This window comes from Narcine bancroftii, chromosome 5 (genome assembly GCF_036971445.1).
Source record: "Narcine bancroftii isolate sNarBan1 chromosome 5, sNarBan1.hap1, whole genome shotgun sequence".
NCBI classification, from domain to species: Eukaryota; Metazoa; Chordata; class Chondrichthyes; order Torpediniformes; family Narcinidae; genus Narcine; species Narcine bancroftii.
In genome coordinates, this window is record NC_091473.1 from 244,875,571 (window position 1) to 244,893,788 (window position 18,218).

The following is an 18,218-nucleotide window of genomic DNA, read 5'->3' on the forward strand; positions in this document are numbered from 1 at the left end:
CTTAAAACTACCCTATTACACCCTATTATTTACCTTAATCATATCCCCTTAAAACCTCCTGCTTTCCAGGGCAAACGGACTCAGCTTTTCGACTCTCCTCATAATTAAAATGCTCCAACCCATGCTCTCACTGCCTGTCTTCCCGTCCCCATGCCTTCATCAATAGAGTCCAAAAGCATACAGCATGGTTCAACTTGCCCATGCCAACCAAAATGTTCCACCCAAAATATTCCTATACTTGATCACCTCTAGGCCCCTCCCCCAGTTTCCTTCTCCCTTTATATGTATGTAATTCTTGCTATTTTACTTTGCTCTTGATACTCGAAATGTTGACTGACTACTTCTACCCATGGATGCTTGGCTAACCTGCTGAGGTTATTGTTTGTCTGTATATGTGTTACGTCCAGTTGTGTGTCTGCATGTTTGGTGCCGAGGACCGGAGAATACTGTTTCGTGGGGTTGTACTTGTGCAATCAGATGATAATAAACGTGACTTGACTTTACATAACTTGAGGTGCTCCATTCATTCTTTGCCTCCTGAAGATTCCAGCATATGCAGTTGTGTTTCCCAGTCAACCTCCTTCCTGCTGATGTGTAACTGCTTTTAGAATTGACTATTTTAGTCACAATTTTTATGGAACAAATATTGATCAGGATCACTGCTCATCTTTAAAATAGCACCATTAGATCTTTTACGTCCATTTAAGAAAGGACACCAGGAATTGACTCAGATCATACCTCTTCTGCGCTGGAAGAATAACTGGCATTTTACCTACAATTTTCTGATTCAACAGCAAATATGGAACCAACCAAGCCACAAATGACGTGGGAGAGAACATGTCGAAGAATCATTCTATCAACTGCATCTCAGTTCTTCAATGAAGCTGTGGGTCTGTGCAAAATGTTGTACCCATGGCAAATGAAATAAAGGAAATAATGGGGAAAGATTAATGAAAAGGAAAATATAGATGACGAGAATGTGTGGAAAAGAAATAGACTGGAGAGAGACCAGAGGAAAAAGAATGAGGAGATGAGGTGGAGAGATGATTGGGGTTAAATGGGCTGATAGTCCAGGATCATGGAGAAGGAGAGACTTACTGAAAGAAAGAACACCATCATATCATTCTCTCCCCGACCTCAGAGCTTCCGAAAGCACTTCATGGTCAAACAAACACTTTGCAAGCATAACTCAGCAGAGGAGGTATTGATAATGAATTTGCCTTTATAATTGAGGCAAGAGTCTTTGAAGATTAGAAACACTGACCGGAATCTGACTTGGAACAAGACTTTTCATTGCCTCCTAAACCTGTTTGCCCTCTCAGGCAACTCCTGCCTCATCTGATTCCTGTATTGTTCTCGATGCTCATCACAGAACCAATGAAGCGGCAGAAATCTTCCTCACTCCCTTGGGTATGCCTAAGTAAATTAAGGGTCACTGTTTTAATGAAGGAAATAAGGCTATCTATTTGCACATGGCAAGATTCTGCAAACTGTAAGGTTTTCAAGACTAGGTTATTCATGTAATGATGACAAATGAGGAATAATTATTGCTCCAAGGCACCAGTGAGGGTCCCCAATGCACAGCTCCAACATTTTGTCATGTGATTATTTGAGTCCACCAAGAAGGGCTGGTTTTAAAGTGAAACATAAAAGTCTGCAGATTCTGCAATTGCGGTCAAAACACAGAAATGCTGGAGGAACTCAGCAGGTCTCGCGGCGTCCGTAAGAGGTAAAGATATATTACCGTCATTTCAGGCCTGAGCTCTTCCTCAAGTTATGGGTGAAATTAAATTAAAGGCTGCGGAAAGAAAGGGAGAAGAATGGGAGGGGAAGGAGTACAGACCAACAGACAAAAGGTGTTAATTGGATATAGTAAGATTAGAGGTGAGAATTGATTTTAGCTCTATGAAAGGAGAGAGTGGGAAAAGGGAAGAGAGAGATATGTTTTTAACACAGCTGCTGCGATCTGGGAAATTATTCCCAATTTTACGGAATGCAGTCGGCGTAAAAAGATCGTAACGGGAATTCCCATTCCAAACTTTTATCTCCATGGCCCCTAGAAATTTTCACAGATCACATACAGTTAAACTGAATGCAGGTGATGCGCGAACAATGGGTTAATGAATAGGACATATATACCACACTTCAGGTATTCTGTCTAAGCTCGGAGTGTGATACGGATATTTGGAGTATTGGTTGTTCCTGTGTGAACGGCCACTCCCGGAAGGTAGGGAGACACTTCAGAATGGAAAAAAAAAACATGAGAGAGAGAGAGAGAGACATAGCTCAAGGAAAGGAGATGGGGGAAGAAGATGGAGGAGGGGAGGTTCAACGGAAACTGGAGACGTTGATATTAATGTCATCTGGATGGAATGTGTCCAGAGAGAAGGTGTTTTTCATCCAATTTGCAGGTGGTCTCTGACTGGAAGTGCTCAAGACCATGGACAGACACATTAGCAAAGGAATGGGGTGGGAATTCTAATATGTGGCTCATCTAAAAGAGAGCTCTTCTATCAATGCAGCATTCCTGAGAAGGTCAGACCAGATAGTCTCTGGTGTTTTGGGGGCAATCTGATAAATGTAGCAAAAGACATTTAACATAATGACAGTCTTTCAGCAGGTGATTTACAGAAAAATGAGGACAATGTAGGTGATACCATTTGGAGTTATAGCCAGTCTTACTTCCCCTGTGGAATAATTCCACCTCTGTGGTTCATCCCTGATCACACAGTGATACTCCCTAACACTTATCCGGATATTAAAGTCTAATCTTCTAAGACATCTGAATGTATAATTAATATGAACGTTTTTACTGCACTGTTCCCATTGAATAATTGATGTCATATTCTCGCTTGATAAGTAACAGGCTGCAGATGAAATGAAATGATTTCTGCAGCTTAATAGGATTAATTTAGAATAATAAGGAAGACTCGGAGTGACAAGATAGCCCTGGATTGGTGTGAGGTGGACATGTGCTTAGAATTTGGAAAGGTGGCCCAATGTGGGATGGCTTTAATAACCGGTGAGCTGGTGATCAGGATGGGTGATTATTAAAGACTTAAGTGTTGTCAAGGTGTAGCACATCAGGTTCTGCATGTTTCAGCAAGCTGTGTCACAACACTTGGCTGAGTAGGGCCTAAAAAAGAACCTTTCACCCACAAATCAGATTGATGCCAAGCCCATGTACCAGCCCTTCTGAAGAAACCCTCACAGCACTCATCAACAGATAGATGAAATTATTGCTTGACCCTACTTAGAAGGTTCATTTTAATATCCTTCCCTGACAATCGAGATTCAAGATTCTTTTATTGTCAGGTGCACACATTGTGTTTGTTATTTAAAGGCGCACAGATACCCCGCCGGTCCAGCATGAGAAGGAGAAGCCAAGGAGGTTCCCTCCAGAGACATGGTGTGTCTGTGGATCCTGTTGTCTCCTCTGCTGCCTGTACCTCCTGTGCTCCCATAACCTCCTCAGCCACTAGACCTCCTGTCCAGTCTAGCAATGAACCCAAGCTTGAAGAATCCATTGCCTCCTTGGTAGAAGTAGAATACAAAAGTCCACTGGTTGACATAAAAACAGAAAGCTGAAAAAACTCATCAGGTCAAACGGTGTGCTTTTTCTAGCAAAGATAAAGATGCATAACCAACATTTCGGACTTGTGCCCTACATCAAAGTATGAAAAAGCTATTGGCCTCCTTGGCTTCTAGTTCTGAACCCCTGACCTGATCAGGAAACCTTCAGGGGCCCTGCTCATCATCAACACCCTCACAAATCCCGGTGGCGATGCCTGGTTCCCAGAAGCCGGTCCCGCTTCTGTGCTGTATGACTCCATGAAACCTTGACTCTGGGAAAAATTGACAGGCTAGGCATGTATCTTCTGGGACGAGTGAAAGGAGACGTGATTGATTGAGCTCCTGTTTCCATGCAAGCTGTCTCCAGTATCATGACCAACAGTTATCCCCAAGCCAGCGTTAAACGTCCCCATTGGGGGGGAGAAAAACCCAGCAATTTATAAAGTAATCATTTGTGGGCACTTGCTATAGTCAATTTGATTGCCATTTTCTGACTTGGAAAAAAAGTGGCGACAATTCATAAAAGGTTAATCAGCTTTGAAGTCCTGTGATAGCCTGAACAGAACTATGGAAATATTACTCTTTCCTCTTCTAAATTCACTCAACTATTCTCCCTTATGTTTGACAACAAGCATTGCTTTTCACCCTATCTCAGGAACCAGCTTCACAGTATTAAAACATAATTTTATTGTGATTTTAACACCACCCAGACTCTAATTTAATTACTTCATTTAAACTAATCTTTTCTAGTATTGTTTCATGTTTAAAATGCATTTATCTCCCATTTAAAACTCAAAGAACTGACAGTGATTTACTTGCAGAGAGCTACAGTGTTATTCTTCCGAATTTAGTTCCTGGCAGAAATTATCTTTCCAATCTTACTTAATATGATACCCCTTCAGATTCCACACAGATTCAAGAAATCTTTTCTTGCCCTGAGCAGATTAATTTAGTTTATATGTGCTTCAATAATCACAAAGAAAAATGAAAATCTGCATTTTTACAATGACTTTAATATCTCAAAGTGCTTCGCAGGCGAGTTTTCAGACAACATTTAGCACTAGGTTATACCGAGATATTAAAATGGGTGGGTTTTCAAAAGTACCTCAAAGAAAAATTGGAGAAGCCAGGAGTTCAAGGAAGGATTTTGATTCAAGGGGTCCAAGGAGGAAACACTAAATTTTCAGAAGCAGCAAAGAGTTCAGTTCTCCAATCATGGAAAGATTAAAATTAACAATGTTTGAGGGATGAGAATTCGGGAAGCACAAACATGTTGGAGGGTTGTCGAACTTGAAGAGTTACAGTAGCAGGGAGTCGCCAATCCATGGAGGATTAGGGAATCAGGCTATTTGGCCTATCTTGTCTGGCTGGGTCATAGCTTTCTCCTGCAAGCTGTGAGATTGATGAACATTATCCTGTAATTTTGTACATTATCCCAATTATTATTATATATATCTTGGTGCCTGCCACATTGACCACCGCCAGTGGGCTGATAACGCCTCAAACCGTGCATCTTGGCGCCTCACAGTTTGGCGGGCAGCAACCTCCTTTGAAGAAGACCGCAGAGCCCACCTCACTGACAAAAGGCAAAGGAGGAAAAACCCAACACCCAACCCCAACCCACCAATTTTCCCCTGCAACCGCTGCAATCGTGTCTGCCTGTCCCGCATCGGACTTGTCAGCCCCAAACGAGCCTGCAGCTGACGTGGACTTTTTACCCCCTCCATAAATCTTCGTCCGCGAAGCCAAGCCAAAGAAGAAAGAAAAAAGATTATATATGTATCTAATTTTGATTTCTTATGTGATCTTTCTGTACTGTGCATTTTGTGTGTGACTCATGGTCTAGAGAGACACTATTTGGTCAGGTTCTATCAGATTAAATTATACTAAATTTGAGCTTGAACTTGAAACTGCCTTTAAGACTGTTGGTGTGTGCTTTGACACTCTTAAACCTTCTCCCCACTGGGAGGAGGGAACGAGATTGCATCTGGAGTGTGAAGGATTTATATGGACTTAACTAGTGACCTATCCTGGACACACATCTCCTCACTTGTCAGGAAGGCGCAACAGCAAATGCACTTCCTGAGAAGACTGAAGCGGGCAAGGCTACTGGCCTTTCCTAAGCATTGGGAGATCTAGATGGAGTCCACAGAGGGGAGGAAAATCTACATGGAATGATGAGCTGCGTTCACTACCTTTAGTATTTCCTGAGCAGATCAGCTCCTACACTACACTGTGATGCATCCGGCAAGTCTGTTTTAGATAGTGCATCTATAAAGGATGTAGAGGGACAAGGGGTCCATGCCAAACCTCCATAGCCTTCTGAGAAAATAGAGGCATTGGTGCACTTTCTTGACTGTTTCGTCAGCATGTTTGTCCCAGGTCAAGTCATTGGTATCTCTTTGAAACTTAAGATTTTGTTCCACGCTATCAATAATTCTACCAATCTTTTTTTTTAAACTTTATTTATTTGAAAGATCATTAGTAATAATACAGCATACATTCCATAAAGACAATTTTATATAAGTATATATATATTTTAAAATTAAGAAAAAAATTATTTTAAAAAATATGAGTCCCCACCCACCCTCCCACACCATCAGCCAGCTCTCTTAAGGAGAGCCAAAAATATATAAACAGAAACTAAGAATATATAATAAATCAAAATATATCTAAATACATATATTCCAAATATGGTAACCACTTATTAACAAAAAAGGAATAATTATCCTGCAAATTATATGTAATTTTTTCCATCATAATACAAGCTTTCAATTCATTTTGCCATCGCATTATATTAATCATTGTTATCTTTCCATGTCCTCACTACACATTTTCGAGCTACAGACAATGCTAAGTGTACAAATGCAATTTGAAATGTATCCAACCCTAATCCCTTTAAAGGAATCACATAGCCCATTAAAAAAATAGATGGATCTAGTGGTAACTTAATGTCATATAATTTTTCCAAAGTTAACCTAATTTCTTGCCAAAATGGTTGCATATGAACACAAGACCAAACAGCATGTAAAAAAGTACCAGTACGTACACCACATCTAAAAAAAGAGTCCGAATTACTAAAACCATATTTTTTCAATTTCTCTGGGGTTAAATACAGCTGATATAAAAAGTTATAATTAACCATTCCATACCGTACATTCGTCAATTTAGTAACACTCTCATGACACATATCTGCCCAATAGTCTTCAGGAAAAACAAAAGCTAAATCATTTTCCCATTTAAGCTTAGACTTCTCCCATATTGTCTTGTAATACTTGGTACATAACAGAAGTATAACCCTTTTTTGATATAGAAGAAATCAAAGACTCGAATTCCGTCAATACAGGTAAAATCATCTCTCTGCCATACATATCTTTCACCACAGCTCGAAGTTGATAATAAACAAACAAAGAATTTTCAGCAATATCAAAAAGCTCTTTCAATTGATTGAAAGAAAGAAACTTTCTTTCTACAAAACAACTCTACCAATCTTCATGTCATCTGTGATCTTACTGATCATCCCGCCACATTCATTTCGAAGTGATCCATGCATATTACAAACAGCCTCAACACTGATACTTGTGGGACACAATTAATCAAGTTCAAGTTGATCATCATCTGCTTGCACAAGTACAACCTGATGAAACAGCGTTCTCCAGTCCTCAGTGTAAAACATGCAGGCACACAAGCAGACATAGTACATACATACGGACAAATAATACGTACACAGGACAAATATACATATATAAAAATAAATATTGTTCAGTGAACATTAAAGTCTCAGGTGGATAGTGTGAGCAGTTCCTTTGGTTCTCACTGCCTGCGGGAAGAAACTGTTCCTCAGTCTGGTGGTGCTGGCTCTGAAACTCCTGTATCTCTTCCCCGATGGGACTAGTTGAAAGATGCTTTGTGCAAGGTGGAAGGGGTCCTCAACAATTTTGCGCACTGGCTTCAGACAACGACCCCATCGATGGGGGGAGGAAGACCGTAGTGATCCTCTCTGCCACTCTTATAATCCTGTGGATTGGCCTCCGATCCAATTTCCTACAGAAACCATATCACACTGTGATGCAGCCAGTCAGGACACTCTCAATAGAGCTCCTATAGAAGGTTGATATGATGGGGGCCGGTAGCCTTACCCGCTTCAGACTTCTCAGGAAGGGCATTTGCTGTTGCGCCTTCCTGACAAGTGAGGAGATGCGTGTCCAAGATAGTTCACGAAGTCCATGTAAATCTTATTTATTTTCCTGCCTTCTATTGATACACTTTGTTACATCTTCAAAGTATTCAGACAAATTGTTCAGACGGCATCTGCCCTTGACATAGCTATTTTCACTGTTCCTTATTAGCCCTGGCGTTTCCAAATGACCATTCATCTCCTCTCTCTCAAAATATGCAGAGATGTGGTCACCGTGTCCAAAATGTTCCCCTGCTGAAACAGGGCATAAGAATATCCAAAGGAAGGAAATGAAAGAGATGGGCTGATTGCTAAATAGGTTTTATTAAGATCCTGACAGTAGAGTTTTGGAAGAAGCATTAAAATTAATCAAAAACAATAGATTAATTCCTAACATAATGACTTAATATGCAGTATGAACTATAATTTTAAGTATCCGGAATTCAAGCAACTGACAGCCTCAACCAACCTGAAAAAAAATGAAAGAAAATAAATTTTAAAAATTAATATTAATAAGAAAATAATAGGTAAAAAAAATACATGTTTAAAATTGTAAAAGTAAATGATGAAAATGGGAGCAAATATTCAGCCAGCGGAGGGCTTTGATCGTGCTTTGCTCATAGCAGCTGTTTGAGTAATGTTGCATGATACTATCCCTGATAAGTAATGTTACGCCCCCACTTGTCTTTTACCTCCCATTTTATCTAAACCCTGGCATCTGTATCAGCCAATTCTGTGCTCCACAAGGCAAATCTCTGAAATGGCCACAAAATCGTAATTCCACGTACCTACGTATTGTTCCATGCTCTAATTTCATCTCCCTTATTTCTATTACTTTTTGAACTGAAAGAAACTCATTTCAAACTCTCCAACTGACCACACGTGTGCTTCCCCCATTGCCTGCCCTTCCTCACAAACTCTTGAAACATTGCATCAACCTTTCCATCATCTGCTCTCTTCTCTGCCCTCACATTCTGGTTCCCTTTCCCCTGCCAAACTAGTTAAACCCTCCTCAACAGCTCTAGCAAAGCTGCCCACCAGGACATTGGACCCCATCTGGTTCAGGTGAAGCTTATCCCTTTTATACAGGTCATTTTTCCTCAGAAGAGATACCAATGATCTGAACCCCTGCTCTCTGCACCATGCATTCAACTGCCATAACTTCATATTCCTGCCCTCACTGGTGCATGGCAGAGGCAATAATCCAGAGCTTACCCCCCCCCCCCCCCACCTTGAGGTCCTGCTTTTTAGCTTCTTTCCTAACTCTCTATATTCCCTCTTCAGGACCTCATCCCTTTTCCTATCTGTATTGTTGGTACCAACATGGACCACTGCATCTGGCTGCTCATCCTCTTACTTGAGAATGCTGTGGACTCAATCTGAGACATCCCTGACCCTGGCATCTGGAGGCAACATTCCATCCAGGAGTGTTGATCTTCTTTGCAAGATCTTGTGTGAATTGATTGCTTAGAGCTTTAGTCCTATTACCAACATAATATGTAAATAAGACCGACCGTAAAGCCCACAACATTTTGCAACCACCAAGAGCAGAAAGCATCCAAATTTCTGATGCTTTGTAGTCTGCTGTGTTAAATTGAAATAAAGATGAATCTTCCAGGAGGAGGAGTTCAATCTCAGCAGCATCCAAATTAAACTCTGGATAGCACACTCTGAGGAAATACTTTTACAGCACGGCCTTTTGGCCGACGAGCCCTGCCGCCCAATTACACCTAATTGACCTACAACGTTTTGAACACTGCGAGAAAACCAGAATTCCCAGGGAAAACCCACGCAGACATGGGGAGAGCGTACAAACTCCTTACAGACAGCGCGAGATTCGAACCCCGGTCCCAATCACTGAGCCTGTAACAGCGTTGCGCTGACCACTTCGCCAATCTAGCTGCCATTTTGTTTGCCCCTCCCCACACTCAATGAAGAGACAATGCAGTGGATAGTACGATGTAATCCATTTAAGATGTGAACTTAAAAGTGATGACTCACAAGCATTATCCAGCATAGAACAGGCAGAAGGAAACTTATACATCAAGTCCTGGGATGCTTCATGATGAGATAAAGGAATAGAAATTCTGTTCCATTGCGCATGTATTTATTTTCCACCAGTCCAGTTTGGCTACTGTATTCCACTCATGTATTTGTTAAATTCAACAAATTAAATTATTCCTCATGGATGGAAACATTGTATAGATGTTGGAATATTAATAACTCAAAGAGTTGCCTAATTAGATTTTTAGTCACATAAATACTCAGGCTTTCATTTGTGTGTGAGAAAAGTATATTTATTTTTCAATTCCCATCAGATCGCCCAGGTTTCCCAAATGTATTGTTTATTATGCTGCGAGTTTATTCAAATTGCATCAGCCTGGAAATTTAACAAGTAGGAACTTTTAAAGCAATTCATCATTTGCACATTACTAACATTTGTCACAAACCTGGACATGATCCCAAGCAAGAATAAATTTGACTCAGCTGTGTAATTGTTCTGTAAACATTAATTCACATTCATTCATTTGTTTTACATAGGCTTTTACTCCGCGGTCAAACACCAAAAACATATCTACAGGCCCTGTAAATCTAAATGAAAAATAGGGTGGGTGATTTTGATTGAAGCCCGTGCTCACTTTGGATGGAACAAAGCATAAAAATTTTAATTCTCACATTCACGTTTTCCCAGCAAGCTCCTTGCACTTTCCCCATTCTGCGCTTACAGCATCCTTTGATGGTAACCCTAACATTTCCCTCTCAAGGACCCAAAACTGGAATTCCATGCATTAGACTCTTCACATTCTCTCTTGCACTTCAAACCAACCATTTTAATCAATTCTGCGGTAATATTTCCTGATGTGGGCCTGCAACAAGTTCTAAGCTTCTCTGGGTTAGGGCTTTACAGAAGAAGCTGCAATCATTATTAATTGACCACAAGAAGGTAAGGTTAGACTCTCCCCATAAACCACTGTAATCTGCTGATAAAGGTATGGCCACGGCACTATTGGGTAGAGAATTACAGTAAGCATAAGCATTAATTTAATGTTTCTCCAACTTCCTACGTGATACAGCAAATCTGAAATTATCTTTGTGTTCAGCTTGAGGTTGTCAATAATAATCCTCAAAATTTTTTCAGGAAGCAAATCTATTGAAAATATTTGTAGTCCAGTGTTATTAGTGACCCCAGGGTATTTATAGTGGTGGGTCGTAATGTTTTTGAATGGCTTGATGGAGATATACATTGTATGGAATATAATTGTCAGACCCAAGTGTGACTGTCGTTAGACTATATGAAATCATGCTTCATTATATGAAGAGCTGTAAAGGCCATTAAACATTATACTGTCATAAGCAAAGGTTCTTGCTTCGTGCTGGAGAAAAAGTCAAGAATTAAGTAGTAGAAGTGAACTGGGCCAAAGGAAGTGCTCAGCGGGTACCTGGAGTGATATCCTGGGACTAAAATGATTGATGACCAAACAGGCACTTTGTTTTAGACACGGCTCAGAAGGACTTGGTTGCTTGCTGTCTCAGTGCTGATGGCGGACCCCCTTGCATCACTTCTGTTTTGGACCAGGATTATTATGAGATCTGGAGTAGGCACACGCTGTGAGAAAATCAATTAAAGCATTTTGTGAAATATTTTTGGACATTCGAAGGTTCTGTAAAAACGTGTGCTGATGCATTGTAGAAGATTTGCTGAAATGGTCCATCATGGTAGAGCAATTTCAAGTTTGAAAGGTTGAAGTGGAGAAAACCAAGTGTTGGTGGGGGGGTGGGGGGGTGTTTGAAAAAATGTGTTAAAAGCCTTGCCCGCAGGATGTCATTTATGTACAATTAATCTGACATGCTCCAGAAAATAAATTTTATATTAGTGGGAAGTGGAAATCACACGTCCAAAAGACTTTGATGAGCCCAGTAAATTTTCATTCAACAAAAGAATTGCTTTGTGAATACAGCACTCCGTGGTGAGATATCTGTCCCTCTGCAGCCGAACTGTTTCTGAACCACTTTGTGTGGAAACTATAGCAGGGTATAGTTTGAAAGCAATGATGTGTGTGGTACTTTATATGTGTTCCCAGTTAGCAGTCATTTAATAAAAGATGTTTGACTTCATTCTCATTAAGGTCATACTAATAACATTAAATTACCTTCAAAATCCTCCAATGTAAGGAATTTGAACCGTGCTTGTATCTTTCAGTAAACTCCCTCTTCACTCTTAATATTCTACATGTGGCTTTGACACAGAACAAAAAAAAATTATTGCATTCCTTTACTGCAACATTCTAAGTGTTCAATCTTCACTTTGACATCCACTGTACACAGCCAGCCTCAGGAATTGATAGTTTCATGTAAAATTTCTGACTGACACATTACCTTATTAGGATTTTTGTTTATTAACTGTGATTTTTGTCAGCTAATCTTGGATTCAAAGAGTGTGGAGAGTTTCTGCCAGGGCTGGAATGAAGACACCCTCCTATTTCTAATCTATCTCTGCTGCTCGATCTATGCCTGATGCCCATCATATACACGTTTCCCTGGTTCATCAAAGGTTCTATATAATTTCTGCAGCTTGTTTATAAACACCTTCATGTCATTGTCCCCTCCCAAACTCTGTCATCTACAGCAGCACCACATCCTTCCCAGTTTTTTCCAAGACACTTCCAGTTTTGGTATCTGTTGTGCTCACTGTTCCAACACTGGCAGTTGTGCCTTAGGACGTTAGACTCAAAGACCTGGAATTTGCTTCCCATACCTCTGACCTTTTTCTTTTCTTCTTTAAGATGCTCCTCAAAATTTGCCATTGACCTGTCTGGCCACCTGTTCAGTTATTATTTTGTATTTAGGATAATGGTTCTGTGCAACACGTAGGAATATTTCAATGTACGTCACTAGTTAAAGGCACTATCTTCTACATCCCACCCTCCTCAAACCTCCAACAGACTCTAAATGCCCACCCTCACATCGATGTCTCCAATTTTATTTGATAGCCACTTTTGAGTAGGCAATCAAATTGGCATCTTTGCTTGGGTAACACATTAATTGGCTCCAACATTCATTCAGAATTCCATTAGCAAACAATCGATACATCTTTTGCAACAGAAAAATAGACCATTCAACCCAACTAGTCACTGATAGCAATGACAATTCACTTAAACATACTTATTACATTGTTTATATCATAGCTTTAAAGTATATTGACATATTGTGATAGCACAGATTCTATCACCAATGTGTATATGTGCAGATGGTAGTGTAGGATGACTGTGATTGGCTGAGAGTGTAGCCACACCTACTGGCAGGCCTTAAAGGATTGCTCCTAGCCAGACCAGGTCATTCTGGACTGGTCGACCTACTTGTGATATGCTCCAATCTTCTAGTTAATAAGACCCTTGGTTTGGATCAACAAGTCTTTGGTTCTTTCGACGCGCGTTACATATATGCTCTGTCCTTCTCTATTATCTTCAACCATCCCAGCAAGGATGTATTCCATGTTCTCATCATTCTCTGGGTCAACAAGTTGCTTCTGAACCCTCTATCTGAATTTTGGAGACTTGTGTTGTTTGCTTATCACAGCGCAGAAATAAGCCATTCAGCCAATCACAGGCTCTTGCTCAGATCAATTCACTAATTCCACACCCTGGCGCCTTCACCATACTCTTGCCAAATATTCTTCACTGGGTATTTATCCAGTTCTCTCAAAGGTCAAAATGAAATGTTGCTTAACTCCTCCATGGGCAATGTAATCCAGGTGCAAACAGCGCACTCTGTTAAAAAAAGGTTTTGTTCATATCACTATTAATTTGCATCTGTTTATTACCTCATGTACCCTCCATATAGGGAATATCTACTCTCTGCAACTTTTACTATTTTATATATCTTAACAGATCTCCCCTCAGCCTTCTCTTCACCAAAATAAATTGCAGCCTCTCCAATCTATCCTCGCAACCGAGACCCTCATCGAAGAAGCTGTTCTTGAAACTCTCCTCTCTCCAGTGACACGCGATCTTTCCAAAATCAGGCAACTCGGCTTGAACACAACCCTCCAGCTGAACAGGACGAGTGTCTGCCTGTTTCTCAGCATTAGCTCTAATGTTTGGTGTGCAGATAACATGGCTGGGGAACTGAAGAGAACTAGTCTGGGCTCTGGACACCCCTCCCTTCATTCTTTGCCTTTTGTCATTCCCTCAAAATCTGATGAAACTTTTAGGCAATAAAGAATTTCAAGATTTCTGAATCAACGCCATCAAAATATTTAGAAATTTTAAAGTCTCCTCGAGGTAGTCCCATCAATTAGAGGTATTTTTGAAATCGGGGTTTTATGTTGCAAAATGGGAAACTTTCAATACTTTTTATTCCATTTCTGACTATTTTATCTTTAAAGATCAATTTTATACAAGCAATTATTAAACCAGCTGAATTAATTTTAAATTTCTGGGTCGACCTTTATCTTTTATATAAAGATAAAGGTTAGATGAAGTCACATCACATTGTAGTAGTGAATCACACATACTTCTAATCACGTACATTTGAATAGCCGAATTTCACAGCACAGTTGGCATAGGGGTTAGTGCAATGCTATTACTGCACCAGTGACCTGGAATTGAATCCAGCGCTGTCTGTAAGGAGTTGGTACTTTCCCCCTCTGTCTGCATGGGTTTGGTCCGGGGTCTCCAGTTTCCTTCCACCCTTCAAAACGTACGTGGGTTGTAGGTTAATTTGGGAATTTGGTCAGAGCTGGAAGGGCCCGTTTCTGTGCTAAATGTCTTAATTTAAAACTTGCACTCATGTATTACACATGCTAATTAAACTAACATACACTTTACCATGTCACAGTGTAACAGCACTCATTACCTCAACTCACTCACACAATCAGATTTACATATCTGAATATCTCATAAATATCAGTGAGTCGAGATCATACTAATCAAAAAATGGAACATGCTTTAATGACCAAATAGAGTCAACACTCTCCAGATACTGAAAGAGTGTGGGTGGAATAATTAGGGTGTATTAACAATAAATTCTGAAGCTCTACTTATTAGTGTACTTGCTCTGAGTTGTTAAATAGTCCTGTCAGGTTTTGTATGGTTTCAAGGATAGACTGACTTTCTCACAGAAAAAATGGTGATCTACTGATAAAATAGATTACAAAAAAAATATCAAATGCAAGTTCTCAAATCTGAAACAATGCTGGAATTTGTTTAATGACCAGTTGAGAATTGATTAAAGATTTATTGTGATGTAATATAAGATTTAAGTAATGTATCTTATCATCAATGTTGCTTCATAGGATCATCAACTCCTGTCTCAGAAAGGACCTTGACCCACTTCAATTTGCCCACCATCTTCTCAAGTCATCAGTGAATGCCATCTCGCTGGTGCCCCACTCTGCTTTAGATCACCTGGGCCATATTAACATTATGTAAATCTGTTATTCATTAACTTCTTCTTCTTTGGCTTGGCTTTGCGGATGAAGATTTATGGAGGGGGTAAATGTCCACGTCAGCTGCAGGCTCGTTTGTGGCTGACAAGTCCGATGCGGGACAGGCAGACACGGTTGCAGGGGAAAATTGGTTGGTTGGGGTTGGGTGTTGGGTTTTTCCTCCTTTGCCTTTTGTCAGTGAGGTGGGCTCTGCGGTCTTCTTCAAAGGAGGTTGCTGCCCGCCGAACTGTGAGGCGCCAAGATGCACGGTTTGAGGCGATATCAGCCCACTGGCGGTGGTCAATGTGGCAGGCACCAAGAGATTTCTTTAGGCAGTCCTTGTACCTTTTCTTTGGTGCACCTCTGTCACGGTGGCCAGTGGAGAGCTCGCCATATAACACGATCTTGGGAAGGCGATGGTCCTCCATTCTGGAGACGTGACCCACCCAGCGCAGCTGGATCTTCAGCAGCGTGGACTCGATGCTGTCGACCTCTGCCATCTCGAGTACTTCGACGTTAGGGATGAAAGCGCTCCAATGAATGTTGAGGATGGAGCGGAGACAACGCTGGTGGAAGCGTTCTAGGAGCCGTAGGTGATGCCGGTAGAGGACCCATGATTCGGAGCCGAACAGGAGTGTGGGTATGACAACGGCTCTGTATACGCTTATCTTTGTGAGGTTTTTCAGTTGGTTGTTTTTCCAGACTCTTTTGTGTAGTCTTCCAAAGGCGCTATTTGCCTTGGCCAGGCCTGGAAGTCAGCCTATTCATTAACTACAGCTGAGCATTTAACATCATCCTGCCAGAAAAACTAATAATAAGACTCAGGGATCTGAGTTCCTCCATGTGAAGTTGGATCCTCGACTCTTTATCAGTAGATCCCAACCAGTGCGATTGGCACCATCACTTCCTCCTCGCTGACCATGCACAGAATGCTACGTGTTTCATCCCCTGCCCCATTCCCTCTATTGCGTGGCTAAATTCAGCTCCAACACAATCTACACATTTGCAAAGAAACACCACCACCATTGTTGGGCCGAATAATGGGAAATTATAAGTCAGAGTATAGAATGGGGATCAAGAATGTAGTTGTGTGGTGCCCAAACAAAAAAAAATCTTGCTCTCAATGTAAACAACACCAAAGAGTTGATTGTGGATTTTCGAAAGGGGAATCAAGGAACCAGGCATCTTTTTTTCTTGGCAGCATGGAGGTTGACAAAGTTTGTGCTTTCCAGTCCCTGGGAGTCCACATATCAGAGGACCTCTCGTGAATCCAGCAATTTGAGGCAACCATGAATCAATACCTCGAATTACTGAGAAGTTACGCCATGATGTTAAATACTCTATTGAACTTCTACAGGAGCACTGCTCGCATCATTGCCTGGTTTGGAAGCTGAATTGCCCAGAAGGCACAAGTCCATCATCGACACCGACCTCCCATCCTTTGAAAGCATCTATGTGAGGTAACTGTCTGAAAAAGACAGCCAGCATCATAAAGGTTCCCCATCACCATCATCCTGAGCTCTTCTCACTGCTACTTCCAGAGCCTCTAGATTCAAGAGCACTTTTTTTCTCTCAACAGCTATCAGGCTCTTAAACCTCTCCTTTAAACTCCTCCAGGTCCACCAAAAGATCTGTCTGCCCTATAAAGCATCACTTCTTTTCCACTGTCTGGAACTGTGAATATTTATTCATCCATCCTTTTGTATTTATGATATTTTTGACTCATAGCGCATTGCGGTAATATAATTAATACCAGAGTTCACGTCTTACCTGCCGGTGTGACCGCAGCAAGTAAGAATTTCGGTGCCTCTGTCCATGGTATTTATGTACTGTGTATGACAATAAACATTAATATAATAACAATCTGACCATACTTCCATTCCTGGAACAAACAGTCAGTGAAAATTTTAAATGTTGGCACTGGCTTCCTCGTGGCTTGATCAAGCTTGAGTAATCTGATTGAATTAAAGAAGTGTACTCCAACTCAATCAGATACACGCATTCAATCAAGGGAGGATTAATGATTGCTCTCTGAACCGACACTGTTAATGCCAAGTGTATACTGTTGGTAATGTTAAAAACACCCTTCAACCATATCCCTCCTATTGATTAACTGGCGTGATATAACTACATTTTTATAACGCCTTGAACGTGGCAAAATGGCATACCAGAATATTATCAAACACTATTTGACACCAAGGAGAGAGAGGGCAGATGAGGAGAGGTTAGTTTTAAGGAACTCCTTAAAAGGAATAGAAAGGCCATACAGGCAAAGGGGGCTGACAGCAAATGAGCAAGAGGGCACAGTGGAGGAGCACAAAGGTCTCGTAAGATTTTCAGATGGAAGCGGTTTCAGAAGAAGAGAGGGCTGAGGCCACGAAGGGATTGAAAATACAAATTGGAATTTTAAAATCCAGTAACGTGCTGTATATGAGGGAGGTCACTCTGTCAGGTAAATCAAGGTCTCCTGCTCTCCCGTTTTGGAAAGGCTGTGCATTGTGGGCAGGGCCACACAGCTGCAGTATTCTTTCTCTGGCCTGTACGCTTTATTTAGATGTACAGCACAGTAGCAGGCCCTTCCGTCCCTATGAGCTCGTGTCCCCCCAAATACACCAATGAACCTACAAGCCCTGTACATTTATCAGAATCAGAATCAGGACTTATCATCATGAACAAGTCATGAGATTCGGTGTTCTGTGGCCGCATCATAGTGAAGACATACACATTATAACCATCTTACGACATTACTAAATATATAAAAAAATACATAGAAACAGCACTGTACTCATAAATCCACAGAAGAGCCACACACAGGTGGAGGACATGGCCCATCCATGCTGACCCTTTGTGGGGCACATTACTCAGTCTCATTCTCCTACTAAAGCCCCATCAATTATTTTTCCGCAAGCACTCTGTCTGGTTCCCTGAATGGCTTAGATTTCCCACCCTTGCAAAAAGGGTCCTCACTGCACTCTTAAAATAAGTTGTGTCCCATACCTCTCCCGAGCCTTGTGCCCACCATTTTGAATCTACATCCCTAGC

General features: G+C 41.0%; 1 long non-coding RNA gene across 2 annotated transcripts in view; it reads right to left on the reverse strand.

Moving 5' to 3' along the window:
• Window positions 1–14,541, reverse strand: part of LOC138762968 (uncharacterized) — a 17,611-nt gene extending 3,070 nt beyond the window's left edge. The window contains exons 1-3 of one of the 2 annotated variants that reach the window (XR_011357273.1): window positions 14,279–14,541; window positions 11,902–11,987; window positions 11,197–11,357 (exon numbers count right to left, since the gene is read on the reverse strand). This is a non-coding gene — a long non-coding RNA (uncharacterized lncRNA). Of the gene's footprint in view, window positions 1–11,196; window positions 11,358–11,901; window positions 11,988–14,278 lie in introns of those variants that run through there. The other variant, XR_011357272.1, reaches the window with a different exon arrangement.
• Window positions 14,542–18,218: the final 3,677 nt, after the last annotated feature.